General features: G+C 38.5%; 1 pseudogene across 1 annotated transcript in view; it reads left to right on the top strand.

The window, feature by feature from the left end:
• Positions 1–13,105, top strand: part of LOC101296952 — a 28,766-nt pseudogene extending 15,661 nt beyond the window's left edge. Inside the window, exons 9-17 of the transcript XR_184578.1 lie at positions 801–1,172; positions 1,416–3,160; positions 4,838–5,050; positions 6,046–8,292; positions 8,976–9,085; positions 10,242–10,644; positions 10,721–11,035; positions 11,312–11,569; positions 11,828–13,105. The product of XR_184578.1 is annotated as an uncharacterized LOC101296952 (transcript). The remainder of the gene's footprint in view (positions 1–800; positions 1,173–1,415; positions 3,161–4,837; positions 5,051–6,045; positions 8,293–8,975; positions 9,086–10,241; positions 10,645–10,720; positions 11,036–11,311; positions 11,570–11,827) is intronic.
• The last annotated feature ends 293 nt before the right edge of the window (positions 13,106–13,398 follow it).

The raw sequence follows: 13,398 nt of genomic DNA, 5'->3' as shown, positions 1-13,398 counted from the left end.
GACTCGCCGGGGAGGGAAAGTGATCGGGGACGCTGCTGGAGGCCGCTGGGGTGGAGGCACGCTGTCGTCGGAGCCGTACGGAGGAGAACAGAGGGACGTCCGCACTTTAAAGGCTGTGCGGACGTCCTCTTTTGATCCTCTCCGTATATGTAGTTATATAGATATTTATTTATATATACTGTATTCTTTTTTAACACTTTGTTCTGTGTTTATAAAAGTTAATACGACAATGGATTGCACTATGATGATCAAGGAACAGTTGAAAGTGAAATTATATACAAAAGATTGGTTTTGGTTAACAAGTAACTTGGTTGGTTTAATTGAAGGGCAGTTGGTATTGTGCTTTTAAGACAGTATGACGAGTTCATTGTCACATCAAATAGTTATAGGCCGTTAGTTTGTCATCACATGGCAGTCCTTAAATCTAAATACATCATTTTACCGTGCAAATTTTGGACAAGCTCCATTGATTTTATGTTTCAGTCACTGGAGTTACTAGCGTAACTGTTCCGCTTACTAACTAGCCTGGTGAAGTATTTATCTCTACTCCGCTGGCAGGCGTCCCAAGTTTGAATCCCACTTTTCCAATAGTTTGTTAAAAGAGGTTTTCTCTAGGAGAATAAATAAACATGCATAGGAGGTAATAGGATGAAAGCCCAAATGATAATTGAATTTGTAGACAAAGTGACTCCGGAAATTCTGATTGTATATTCTTTGAAACAAATTAGTAATTGTGGCAAAGAGCTATGACCCACCACTTATAAGCAATTGATTATGAGTTTATCATTGTGTTGTGGCAGCGTCTTGCAGCCTGAAGCAGGATCGTCAGTGTAGTCGAAAAGCTACTGGTGAGCCAGTCCAGCGGAAGATTCAAAGGAAGATCCAAAAGAGTCGGAAGAAGTCGGGGTTTGAAGAAGTTAAAATCTGCTACCTTTGTAATCAAGAGGGACACATCAAGAGAAGTTGCCCTCTACAGCAGCAAACTAAAAAATCATCTTTTGGACCTCAGAGTCATCATCAATTGGCTCAGCATTCTGCTAAACCCGACACATCTATCCAACAACTTTCAGGTCAGCCACAGCAGAGCAAGGGTAGAATGTCAATGCCCCAAAACCATGGACATGGAATTTCTGGATTAGAGGTAGAGGAGAAAGTCAGTGCTGTGGTTGACGGTGAGATTCTTTACTGCAATCTGGAAGCTAAGTTCTTAATAGATACCAGTGCTATGCTTTTATTTTTTTGCCTGTTTCCTAGACTTGTTGTTATTGATCCCTGTAATTCTGAAGCCACATTGCAGTTGACATATATGTTTTCTTCCCCCGATAAACATTCCCTCTATTTAATTGGCATCTTCTCATGTTCTTTCTCTCATAGAACTGTTATGTCTTATTGTATTTTCTGATTAGACTCTACAGGTGTTTCAGTTAAAGAGATAATCAGGAAAGTTGCTACATATTTTGAGAATGATCGCGGAATGTCCAGCAATGGTGAATCACTTCAGGAGAAGATATTTATTTACTTCAGAAAGCTTTGTAATTGTGAACTCTGGTTGACTGAGGAATTTTCTGTCATGGAATTTAGATCCCTTGGCTATGGGGACTTTATGATCTTCTTAGAAAAATATGCCCGTCTTCTGCCACAGGAGATGTTCAAGTTCTTGATTGATGACAGCAGTGGAAAGTTTCCTGTGCAGGTTCGCATGCTTCCGCATTATTTAGTTGTTATGGTATCTCAAGCTTTAAACAGTTTATGGGAGGATCAAAAGATTACCACACTAAATATTTCTTCTCTGCTTGGGAAGCAGTTCCCGTCCCTTAGTTTCCAAACCATTGAAAGTGGGTCAGTAGAAGACATCAAAAGTATATTGGGAAATCATAAAGACGCCACAATTTCGAAAGGTGTACTATTTTCAATGACATTAAGTGGAACTAGTTACACTCTAGAATCATTGGAAAACTGTCGTCAGAATGCTGTATTGAATAGCAGCTCGGTGAGTGTTAATCAATCTGTTGCATCCAAGGAGGCAATTGCAGTCCTACTTCGGGCACCAATGATGTCAGATTTGAATTTATGGTCTCATTGGGACATCTTATTTGCTCCCTCTCTTGGGCCTCTTGTACCATGGTTATTAAATGAAGTCAACACAGGTGACTTACTCTGTTTGGTGACCAAAGATGGCAAAGTTATTCGGTTAGATCATTCAGCTACTGTAGACTCATTCTCGAAAGCTGCACTTAAAGGATCCTCTTTCCAAACAGCATTGGAATTTTTATCCCTCGTTTCACTGGTTGGGGGAGAAAAACATGTCCCTGTGTCCCTTTTGAAATTCCATGTACAGCGTGCATTTGAAGTTATTTTCAAGACTTATGTAGATGGTATGGATACATGTGACAAGAAGAGTTCTCTTAATCAAGGAAAAGTTTACTGTGGACAGAAGATGGTTGTTGATAGTGTTACTGGTAAATGTAGTAACTTGCACAGAGATGTAACGCAGATGAAAATTGCTGAGTCTGTAATATCACATTTTTTTCTTGATTGCCTGGGGTATCTACCTGCAGAGTTTCGTAGTTTTGCTGCTGATGTGTTATTTTCTGGGATGAGGTCTGTTTTTAAGCAGGCAGCTTCAGCCATTTTGGATGAAAGCAACCAAATAGAGCAGCGTCTTATACTTCATGAAGTTGGCCTATCTCTTGGTATAGTGGAGTGGATTAGTGATTACCATGTATTCAGTTCCTTAGATACTACTGAACTGTTCATGTCTGTGGCTTGTGGTCTCAATAGCGATGACATGGGGTCTGGCTCACAATATATGCAAAATGTGTCAAAGAAGTTTGCTGCTTCTGAACAGAGTATGGCTGCATCTGTTAGGGCAGATGAGCATAAAGGAGGATGTGCTGATGTTAGCGTGATGGTTGATGGTGGAGGAGTTTCTGAGGCTGAAATTGGCAGTGGTTACAGACAACATCCTACTGATATTAATAAAAATAAAGATGCTTTCCAGGTTATTGAGTCGATCAGGAGAGATGAATTCGGTTTGGGTTCAAGCCTATTGAACTTTGAAAGTATTGTCTTAAAGAAACAGCATGCTCGCTTAGGGAGAGCTCTGCACTGTCTTTCACAGGAATTATATTCTCAAGATTCTCATTTTCTTCTTGAGCTGGTAAGGCTGCTTTGTTGTTTCTTTCACTTAGTTCAATCATGCGCTTCATTTAATAATTGATGGTCTGCTGCTGTTATCCCGTCTTTCTCTTATATTGTATGTGCTTGCCATGCAATATTTTGGAAAAGTTCATGGGTCCTGAAGGTCTGCAGAATTGTGCATTAAATTACTTACTCTTAAAAGAGGAAAAATATTTTATATTTCTGGGTGTCCCCATGCTGTTGGGAAAAGCACAGAAGTAACCCAACCCGTGCCACACGCATGTGTATGCGTTAGATGTCTTTTGGTGTGAACTGTCCATGCCCTGAACTTTGATTTGGTATGTAGGCACATACCATTCAGGTGCTCTATTTGATGGAATTTGTTTATTTCCAAAGAGAACGTGTTACTCTTTACATACGCCACACTCGAAAAACTAATTCCTGCTTCACTCTTTTGAAGAAAAAAAGAAAGAGAAAAAGGTGAATTGTGGTTTTCATCTGTGTTCCCGAAATTGTACTTAGGTCACCCTGGTTAGTGCATTTTTGTGACTAATATTTAAAAATCAGAATGTTTGTTCTGTCTGTTATTCAGACCTAGATTTTTAAAATGCAGAAGAACGTTAAAATCCCATCATTCATTTAATATTGTTTTTTGACTGGAAATGTTCTGGGGTTTGAAAGATCGTCTTATGGGTTTCTAAAACGTTGTTCATTTCCGCTGTGCACCGTCATGTACATTTTCTTGAAAAATTGATATTCAGCCCAAAGAATTTCTTTGATATCTTGTTTGAAAATTGGATCAAGTCTCCTTTTTTCAATCTGAAGCTCGTTTGTGGAAGAAATCTCATGTCGAATGTGGTTGTATTTTGCCTGTAAACATATTCTCCACCATAGAGCATGGTCAGTCTTGTATGGATCTGAAGCTCTGGTCACAAGCCTTGAAACTCTGATATTTGGTCAAGTTTTTATGGGTTAAATTACATCTAAGGTAGGGAAAGATGGGGAAGGATAGGAGCTGGAGAAGATGACTTCTCCACACGCATTCCAATGTGTCAAGTGTTCCTTGTCAAATGAATATAGCACACCCCCAAATTGACAAATTTGAAAACTGGGACAAAAATTTTATGAGTCATTTACACTCCAAAGACTTTGTTTCTTCTTAAAGTGTCTTTTATTTTACCAGGAAAAAGAGAAGAAGAATAATCACTTCCTCTAGACCTATAAATCTATAGGTTGAATACTTGAGGTGTTTATCCTTTTGGCTCTTTATATTTACATCATATGTGCTAGGAGTAGACAAAAGAGAGATTTTCGTCATTTGTGGATCACTCGTATTAATAATACTGTTGATTTGTATACTTAGGGAGAGAGTAAGATACTAGGCAGCTCTTTGGGTCTCTGTTTCGATATATATACAACTACAGCCTTTCATCAATTCTGTTAGATTGGGAGGCTGCTGTAATCTAGGGTCCTTGACTCCTTGTTCTTGTAGCGGAGTCGTGTGTTTCCTAGTCTTGCTGCTGCTGGTGCTTTTTTTTCCTAGGCTTTGTTTTATAGCTCTGTTCCTTTTTGGACTTCTTGTCCACTTTGTATATTAGTTATCCTTGCTGTTCAACTTTTGTTTCTATTTAGTTAAAGTAAAAGTAAACAAACATCTGATAAGTTCTTGATGTTTTAAGTGCCTTTATTGCGTCAGGTTCAAAATGCTGATGATAATACTTATCCAACAAGTGTGGAGCCAACTCTAGCATTCATTCTTCAAGAGTCGGGTATTGTTGTTTTGAATAATGAACAAGGCTTCTCTGCCCAGAACATAAGAGCACTTTGTGATGTTGGAAATTCAACCAAGAAAGGATCCAATGTTGGATATATAGGGCAAAAGGGCATTGGTTTCAAATCAGTATTTCGTGTAGGTGATCTCTCTCTATCTCTCTCTCTCTCTCTCACACAGATTGTTTACATAGTAATGTTCAATTCTCTATGCTGGCATCATGTGCTTATTTAGTCCTTTTATTTTTATGTTCCATTCTAGGGTTCTTTTGCATTCTCGAGGCCCCTTGCTACACATTTATCCATAGAAACTTTTGGATACAGTGACAGTTTTATTTATTTTATGACATCGAATCATAGTAACTGTTGACTGTGTGATTGTTGAGATTGTCAGGTATCTACAGTTATATTCCCATGACATTGTTAGCCTCCTTTCTTTGCTATTATTGTTGTTGTTGATAGGGTACATACTTTCATCAATATGAACAAGAGAAACAATTCAAGGCTTGAGGGCAGCCGTATAGCCCTTATTTCAGGGAAAAACAAAAAACATACAGAAAACTTCAGCTTTTTTTAGAGCCTGGTGAAAGTAGTAATAGATTTCGGGTAGGAATTTGAAATCTTCTGTAGAGTTTAAGAGAAAACTAATGTGCTAGACCTGTTATTTTGTAGGTTTATTTTCTGTTGATAATTCTGTTTTGAAAATGAACAATGTAATTAGTATGGAAGAAGACATTTAATCACCTGACGCAAAATATATCCATTAGCACCACATCTAAGATATCCATTAGCACCTCATCTAAGATATCCATTAGACACCGCATCTAAACCCTAAACCCTAGACACAGACAAAGTAACCGAAGAACACTAAGTTAAACCATGAAGTTCCAAACAATACTTAATATATTTTAGACATTGAATCTCAATGAAGCCCTAACAGGACAAAAGAAATGGAATTCAACTTTCTTCCTAATACTATCAGAGACTATTTGTTTCACATCACAACCAGAATACGAAGCCATGACTACACATTGCTGCAGGACTACAGACTTCTAATGACCTTAAGCAGGGATATTGATTATGTACATTTTATATACGAGATGCTTTCATTGATATGTTAATGCCTTTTTGCAGGTCACAGATGCTCCAGAAATTCATTCTAATGGATTTCATATCAAGTTTGATACAAGTGAGGGTCAGATCGGTTTAATTTTGCCCACAGTTATACCTCCTTGCAATCTTGAGTTGTTTAGACAGCTTACATCTAGTGACATTGATAAACCAGATTGTGACAACTGGAACACTTGTATTGTTCTTCCCTTCAGATCGAAGGTATCAGATGGAACTGTCATGAACCACATAATGGATATGTTTTCAGATCTTCATCCATCCTTACTACTATTTCTTCACTGCCTGAAGTGTATCAGGTTTAGAAACCTAATCGATGATTCGCTTACTGTCATGAGAAAAGAAATTGTAGGAGATGGTATTGTTAAGGTTTCACATGGGAATAAGAAGATGACATGGTTTGTAGTATCTCAGAAATTGCACTCTGATAATTTTCGTAGTGATGTTCAAACAACAGAAATCTCAATTGCCTTTACATTGAAGGAGTTAGAGAAGGGCACTTATGGTCCAGATATAGGCCAACAGCCGGTTTTTGCATTTCTTCCTCTTAGAACCTATGGCCTGAAATTTATTCTTCAAGGTGATTTTGTCCTTCCTTCATCCAGAGAAGAAGTGGATGGAGATAATCCCTGGAACCAATGGCTATTGTCAGAATTTCCTGGTTTATTTGTCAATGCAGAGAAATCATTTTGTTCTCTTCCATGCTTCAAAAAGAATCCTGGGACTGCTGTGGCAGCTTATATGTCGTTTGTTCCACTTGTTGGGGAAGTGCATGGTTTCTTTTCTTCTCTTCCTCGATTAATTATTTCTCGATTACGAATGTCAAATTGCTTACTTCAGGAAGGACAAAATGAAGAATGGGTTCCTCCGTGCAAGGTCCTAAGAGGTTGGACTAAACAGGCTCGTTTGCTTCTCCCTGAAGGTCTACTGCATGAGCATCTTGGCCTTGGATTCTTGGATAAAGATATAGTTCTGCCTGACCCACTTGCAAGAGCTCTAGGTATTGCAGAGTATGGCCCCACAGTTCTGCTTCAGTTAATGGGTTCTTTATGTGGTAAGCAGAATAGCCTCAAATCAATGGGAATGGTTTGGATGGCCTCTTGGCTAATTGAACTGTATGCAATGTCATTCAAATCCTCTGTTGAAACTTCTTTTGATTCTGGAATAGAAATGGATTTCCTAGAAACACTCCGAAAAATTCCATTCATACCTCTTTCAGATGGTACATATGGTGCAGTGGTTGAAGGCCCAATTTGGCTACACTTTGAAACTGTTGGGTCAGGTTTTGGGGATCATCATGGACTTGAATCTTTTCCAAATTTACATGCTAAACTTCGGATTGTAAGTCCAGGACTCCTTGCATCATCGGATGTGACACCAATTGACAGAGTCATTAGTATGCTTCATAAAATTGGTGTCCAACGGTTGTCCGCACATGAGATTCTCAAGGCGCACATCTTGCCAGCTATATCTGATTATAGAATTACAATTAGGGATGAAGATTTAATGACTGATTATGTTTGCTTTGCAATGGTTCATCTACAGTCGAGCTGCTCTGATTGTTTGGCCGAAAGGGAATACATAATATCAGAACTACGATATAAAGCTTATATTCTAACTAATAATGGCTTTAAACGACTTGCTGAGGCATCAATTCATTTCAGTAAAGAGTTTGGGAATCCTGTGGACATAAATAGGTTGATTGATAGGCTAAATCTGAGGTGGGATGAGGTTCATATCTCCTATTTGAAGCACCCAGTCACTAAATCACTTACAAATGGACTGATGAAGTGGAGAGAATTTTTCCAGAATATAGGCATTGTGGATTTTGTGAAGGTAGTTCAAGTTGAGAAGGGTTTCTCTGAGTTCTCTGAAGCTTTACTTAACAATTTGACTCCGGACCAGCACACTGTTTCCCATGAATTGAATGCCACAGATTGGGAGTCACCTGAATTAGTCCATTTATTATCCTTATTGTCCAGAGATGGCAACCGAAAAGGTTGTGAGTATCTCTTAGAAGTTCTTGATACATTATGGAATGATTTCTATAGTGACAGAGCTACAGGGTACTGCTCTTCTAAGTCTGTAGCAGATAGAAAGCCCTTCAAATCTTCATTTGTGAGCACCATCTGCGATATGCAATGGCTAGTATCAGGAATGGATGATAAACTTCACTATCCCAAGGATTTATATCACGATTGTGTTGCAGTGCGGTCAATTCTTGGTGGTTCTGCCCCATATTCTGTTCCAAAGGTCAGTTTAAGATTGTACACAAACTTATCATTCCTTTCAAAGATGCCCAAATTCATAGGTTGCCTATAGTCCTATACTACTTACGATTCAGATATATTAATTTGAGAATTCATATATGTATTTGCCAAAGTTAGCATCCAACATAAACCAATCAGCAACTAGGGGAGACACCAGATTATAAATTATAGTGCAAAGGCCCAGAGTTCCCAGTTTGCGGGTCTGCCTTAGCTTGCCCCCGCACTCCTGACCCATATTTTGCCAAGTACACAAATTATGTTGGTTACTTGGTTAACGTGAAGCATTTGCAGCTATTTCCCACATCGGGTCTTAGAATCTTGTACAGGGCTAACACATTTTCCTTCATTGGATGTGAATTGCGGGTGTATCTTCCCCTTTCCTGAATGTCATTCTCTCCATCTGAGCTTTCAAAGGAATAATGGGGGAGCTCCCGCTCTGCGGCGTGGCGGCAGGACGGATAGGGGATTTGCAAAACAACAAAACCCAATAGTTTATGTCCTCCATTATAAGAATGTTGTTAGAGTCTGGATTGTCATGATGTGACAATAATTGGCTCTATGTTTCTTGACTCGCTGTAACCATTTATAGTTTCAGCTGTATGAGAATCTAAATCTGAAATTTCTTATCATTATATGTGATAATTTTTTATTTTTCTTTGGAAACAGGCTAGCAGTGAAAAGTTTGTATCTGATATTGGTTTTAAGACAAGAGTCTGTCTTCATGACGCTCTGGAGATTTTGAAAATGTGGAGATATGAGAATCCATTCAGGGCCAGGTATGGGTTGATTGTTTTTCACTACTTTTGACTTCATTTTCTTAAGTGAGAATATTAGCTTCTGGTATACACGGATAGGTTAGGCTTCTATATGTTGTTCACGATTGTTGCTAATAGTTAATACACGGGATCAAAAAGATCATGTCACGCTAAAACAAAAAGAGTTCTTCATAAGGTCTCATTTGTCTACGTTATGTCTGCTATAGTTTACTCTGTCATATTAATTTAAGTTATTTGACTTATTTCATCACGGATGGTCATGGTTTGAATATGTTTTTGGAATTAAGTTTCTATCAAATTGGACGATATTTTTATGCATTAGCAGAATCAAGACTTTTGTGTCAACCTGAGGGAAGGAAATTTCATTCTTTGAAGCAAGAGAGGATTACCAAAGTCTGACTGTACTAAGCCACTTCTGGCCCTCTTCGATGTAGTTTGCTATCTCTTATACAGTATTTGTGGGGATAAACATTATACTGTAGATGAAAAATAAAGCCTGGGGCATATGGCATGACTAATAACAAGCATATTGGGAAAATAACTATGTTGATGTTGGCCCATGGCTGGTAAGGGGCCTTGGTTCATCTGCTTATATTTCTAACTAGTGATTAAAACATAGATTTTTTGTTTTCCTCTTAAATACAAAGCATCGTCAACATTTGTAATGGTGCCTTCTTTGCTGCGCAGCTGAGCCTAAACTTGCATGATGTTTTCTTGTACTTGAATAAGCAAAGATAGCTGATATGACCATTGGATCACTGGATTAGTGTTGAAATGGTTTTGAAGCCATGTTGGTCACTGATAAAGTAGATGGTTTGTGTTACATCTTGCTGGAATTTTTCCATGGGGTCAGACTTCTCTGAATAATGTCATATAGATTCATTTATGGTTGTGTTGGGGTATATTTATTTAATACTTTAATACCATTTATCATGGGCAAGCATGCCTTTTCATTTGGGGAACTTCTGTTTTTTTTCTTTCTTTCTTTCTTTTTGCTATACTCGGTGAACTTTTTGTTTTTCATTGTTGTGCAAAGGATGATTTTGATTGCTCTCATTATTTTCTCTTGTGTACATGATTTTGCATCTCCTTTTATTAGGAATTGCATGATCTTGCTATACTCATATAGTTGTATGATTTTTTTTTCCTGCATCAGCCTAGCACAAATGTCCAGATTTTACTCGTTAATCTGGAATGAAATGGCTTCTTCAAAGAAGACAACTGCAGAGGAGTTCCATTTGCAACCTTTTGTATTTGTTCCATATGATTCTAGCTTTCGGCATGAAGATGTGGTGTATGGTACATTTTTGTCCCCAGAAGAAGTATACTGGGATGATTCTACTTTCTTTGTTGACCAAATTAAAGAGATTCATTCTCAGTGCAGCTCAACGTTCGGTAGTCATGGCCCCGTAAACAAGATTCTGAGTAATTTCTACCCACCCCTTCATGACTTTTTTGTTGATATATGTGGAATACATGAGATCCCTCCTCTTCGTAGCTACCTTCAGATTATGCTACAGTTTTCAAATGCTGTTTTGCCTTCACAAGCAGCTAATGCCGTAAGCACTCTAGTTCAGAGTAATATTGTAACTAGTCAAATGGCATGGTTGCCTAAGTGCTTCTTTATTGTCTCAGGTTTTCCACATTTTTCAGAAGTGGACTGATGGGCTCCAGTCAGGATTGAGTGCTGAGGATATTGTTTACTTGAAGGATTCTCTTACAATGATGGATTGTACTGTGCTTCCTACTGTACAAAATAAGTGGGTTTCTCTACATCCTTCCTATGGTCTTGTGTGCTGGTGTGATGATAAGAAGTTAAAAGAGCAGTTTATGAATATGGATGGGATTGATTTTCTTTACTTGGGTGAACTGAGTAATGATGATGAAGAGGTCCTATGTACAAAGATCTCCATCCTTATGCAAACCTTAGGGATTCCTGCACTTTCAGAGGTACGGTACTTTTCTGATTGAGCATTCATGCGAGTAATTCTCATCAGTCATTGAATTAAAAAAATTGAACTTCAATAGGTTAATTCTATGAACAGTTTGTATGTAATATTAGATTTTTCATTCTAAGATCAACTGTTACAAGAATTGGGATGCCATATTATGCCACTATTATCAAAGATTAAAAGAAAAAACAATTGGGGAACATACATGTCAATACATGTACACTAGAGGGATAATGTCCTTGTCCTCTTTGCCCTCTTGTGCTTTTCAATGCAGGTTGTGACCCGTGAGGCGATGTTTAATGGTTCGACAGATTGTAGCATCAAAGCTGCATTGCTGGATTGGGCTTTGCCATATGCACAGCGCTACTTACATAGTACATATCCTGATAAATATTCTCAACTCAAGCAGTCTGGATTCGATATACTAAATCATTTGCGAGTAGTAGAAGTTCAACAGCTGTCTTACCGCAATGTTATAAAGATTGCTGGAAGTGAATCCAAGAAGCGAATTGAATGTAGTTGTCTTCTGCAGGTAATATATTCCATCTTTCATCCAATGTTGTTACCTCTCTTTCTTCCCACTTCACTTCGTTCAGTGCCTTTGCTTTGCAACCTCCAAAATGAAATTGATGTAGAGTTGTTTGCTTGCCTTTCCCGAAGAAAAGAAGGTGTAGAGTATTTTCATACAATTAATTTGTCTTTCTGATCAAATCTTGTAAGAATGCAAGTGGTGCAGCTTATGCTTGACGGAATATCGCAAGATAATTTTTCCTTTTTCTTATAAATACAGGATCATGATCTGTATACAACCCAGGAACCAGATTCTCACGCATTATTTATGGAGCTTTCTCGTTTGTTTTTTGATGGAAAACCAGAGTTACACTTGGCGAATTTCCTTCATATGATCACAACAATGGCTGAATCAGGTTCAACTGAGGAGCAAATAGACTTTTTTATCATCAATAGCCAAAAGGTGCCAAAGCTTCCTGATGGAGAATCTGTTTGGTCCCTGTCACATGCACATAATGATAGGTCACCCCAGCCGAGTGACTGGCCCTTTGTTGGTTGGAGAACCCCACTAAGTTTAGGTTATGCAAATCTTATCCAGGCTCAGGCACAATTTGCACAGCCTACCAGTGTCTCACAAATTGAAATGGATAATGATTCTGAATACCGTGTCAGACAAATAGTTGAATCATCTCCCATTTCAGTCGACATTAAATGGACTATGGACGAGGATACAGCAACAACATCTGCACCTTTAGGGCTGCCAAACTCCAATGATTTGCAAGTAGACTATGACGATGGTGGCAATGGGACGGATATGGATACTGAATTTGATCCCATTAATCCAGATTTTGTTGTTGATCCTCGCGTATCAGGGTCATCTGATGGTAGCAAGATGGACCATCCTAGATATGGCGTCTCTAGTGGAAGAGATGCAATGCTTACCGGAAGGCTAGGTGAGGTTGTTGCTTATAGATACTTAATTGCAAAAGCTGGGAAGTCAGCTGTGAGATGGGTTAATGAAAGAATTGAAACTGGGCTACCCTATGACATAGTTGTAGGTGCCAAGGAAGATAGGCTAGAGTTCATTGAAGTTAAAGCCACCCAAAATCAAAGAAAGGACTGGTTCCGCATATCAATGAGGGAGTGGCAATTTGCAGCGGAAAAAGGCGAAGCCTTCAGCATTTTGCATGTACTTTTATTGGGTAATAATGCCGCAAGAGTCTCCGTTTACAAGAATCCTGTAAGATTGTGTCAGCTGGGTAAGCTAGAGTTGCATCTTATGATGCCTAAGCAGGAGAAGGAATTATTTCTTCTGTCCTGAAAGGCTCTTCATAGCGATTTGAATAGGTAAAAGGAATGCGAGTTGCTTTTGTTCAACTTATTTTTATGATCCAAAGGGGCAGTTATGTTGCTGCCCTCGGATTACAGGAGGTTACCTAGTTGCTTTCTGTTAACTAGTTGTTTGCAAGGACTTGCAATCACAGATATTGTACAGTGATTTACAGTTTAGGATTCTACCCTATTACAGTGGAAAAATCTACTTACTGCCTTCAATTGCATTTCAGTACTTTCTTTTTTCTTTGATGACAGAAACAAATACTAGATCCTAAAACTATCCAACTCAAATGATGGGGACAGAGAAAATGACAAGCTATGAAACAAAACATAAGGATTATGAGAAAGCGTAGGCAATTTTTCAGCTAAACAATCTGCAACATAGTTGGCCTCACGATAGATCTGAAACATTCCAAGTGACCTGATTAGCTAGGTGATGAATATCTTGAGCAAGAACGTCAATCGGCCAATGGAACTTATATTTTGAGGAAAATGCAATCGATCAGAATCCTGGAA

This window comes from Fragaria vesca, linkage group LG4, assembly GCF_000184155.1.
Source record: "Fragaria vesca subsp. vesca linkage group LG4, FraVesHawaii_1.0, whole genome shotgun sequence".
In the NCBI taxonomy this organism is placed as follows: Eukaryota; Viridiplantae; Streptophyta; class Magnoliopsida; order Rosales; family Rosaceae; genus Fragaria; species Fragaria vesca.
Note: the sequence above shows the minus strand (reverse complement) of the source record. Positions and strands in the feature narration are given on the sequence as shown.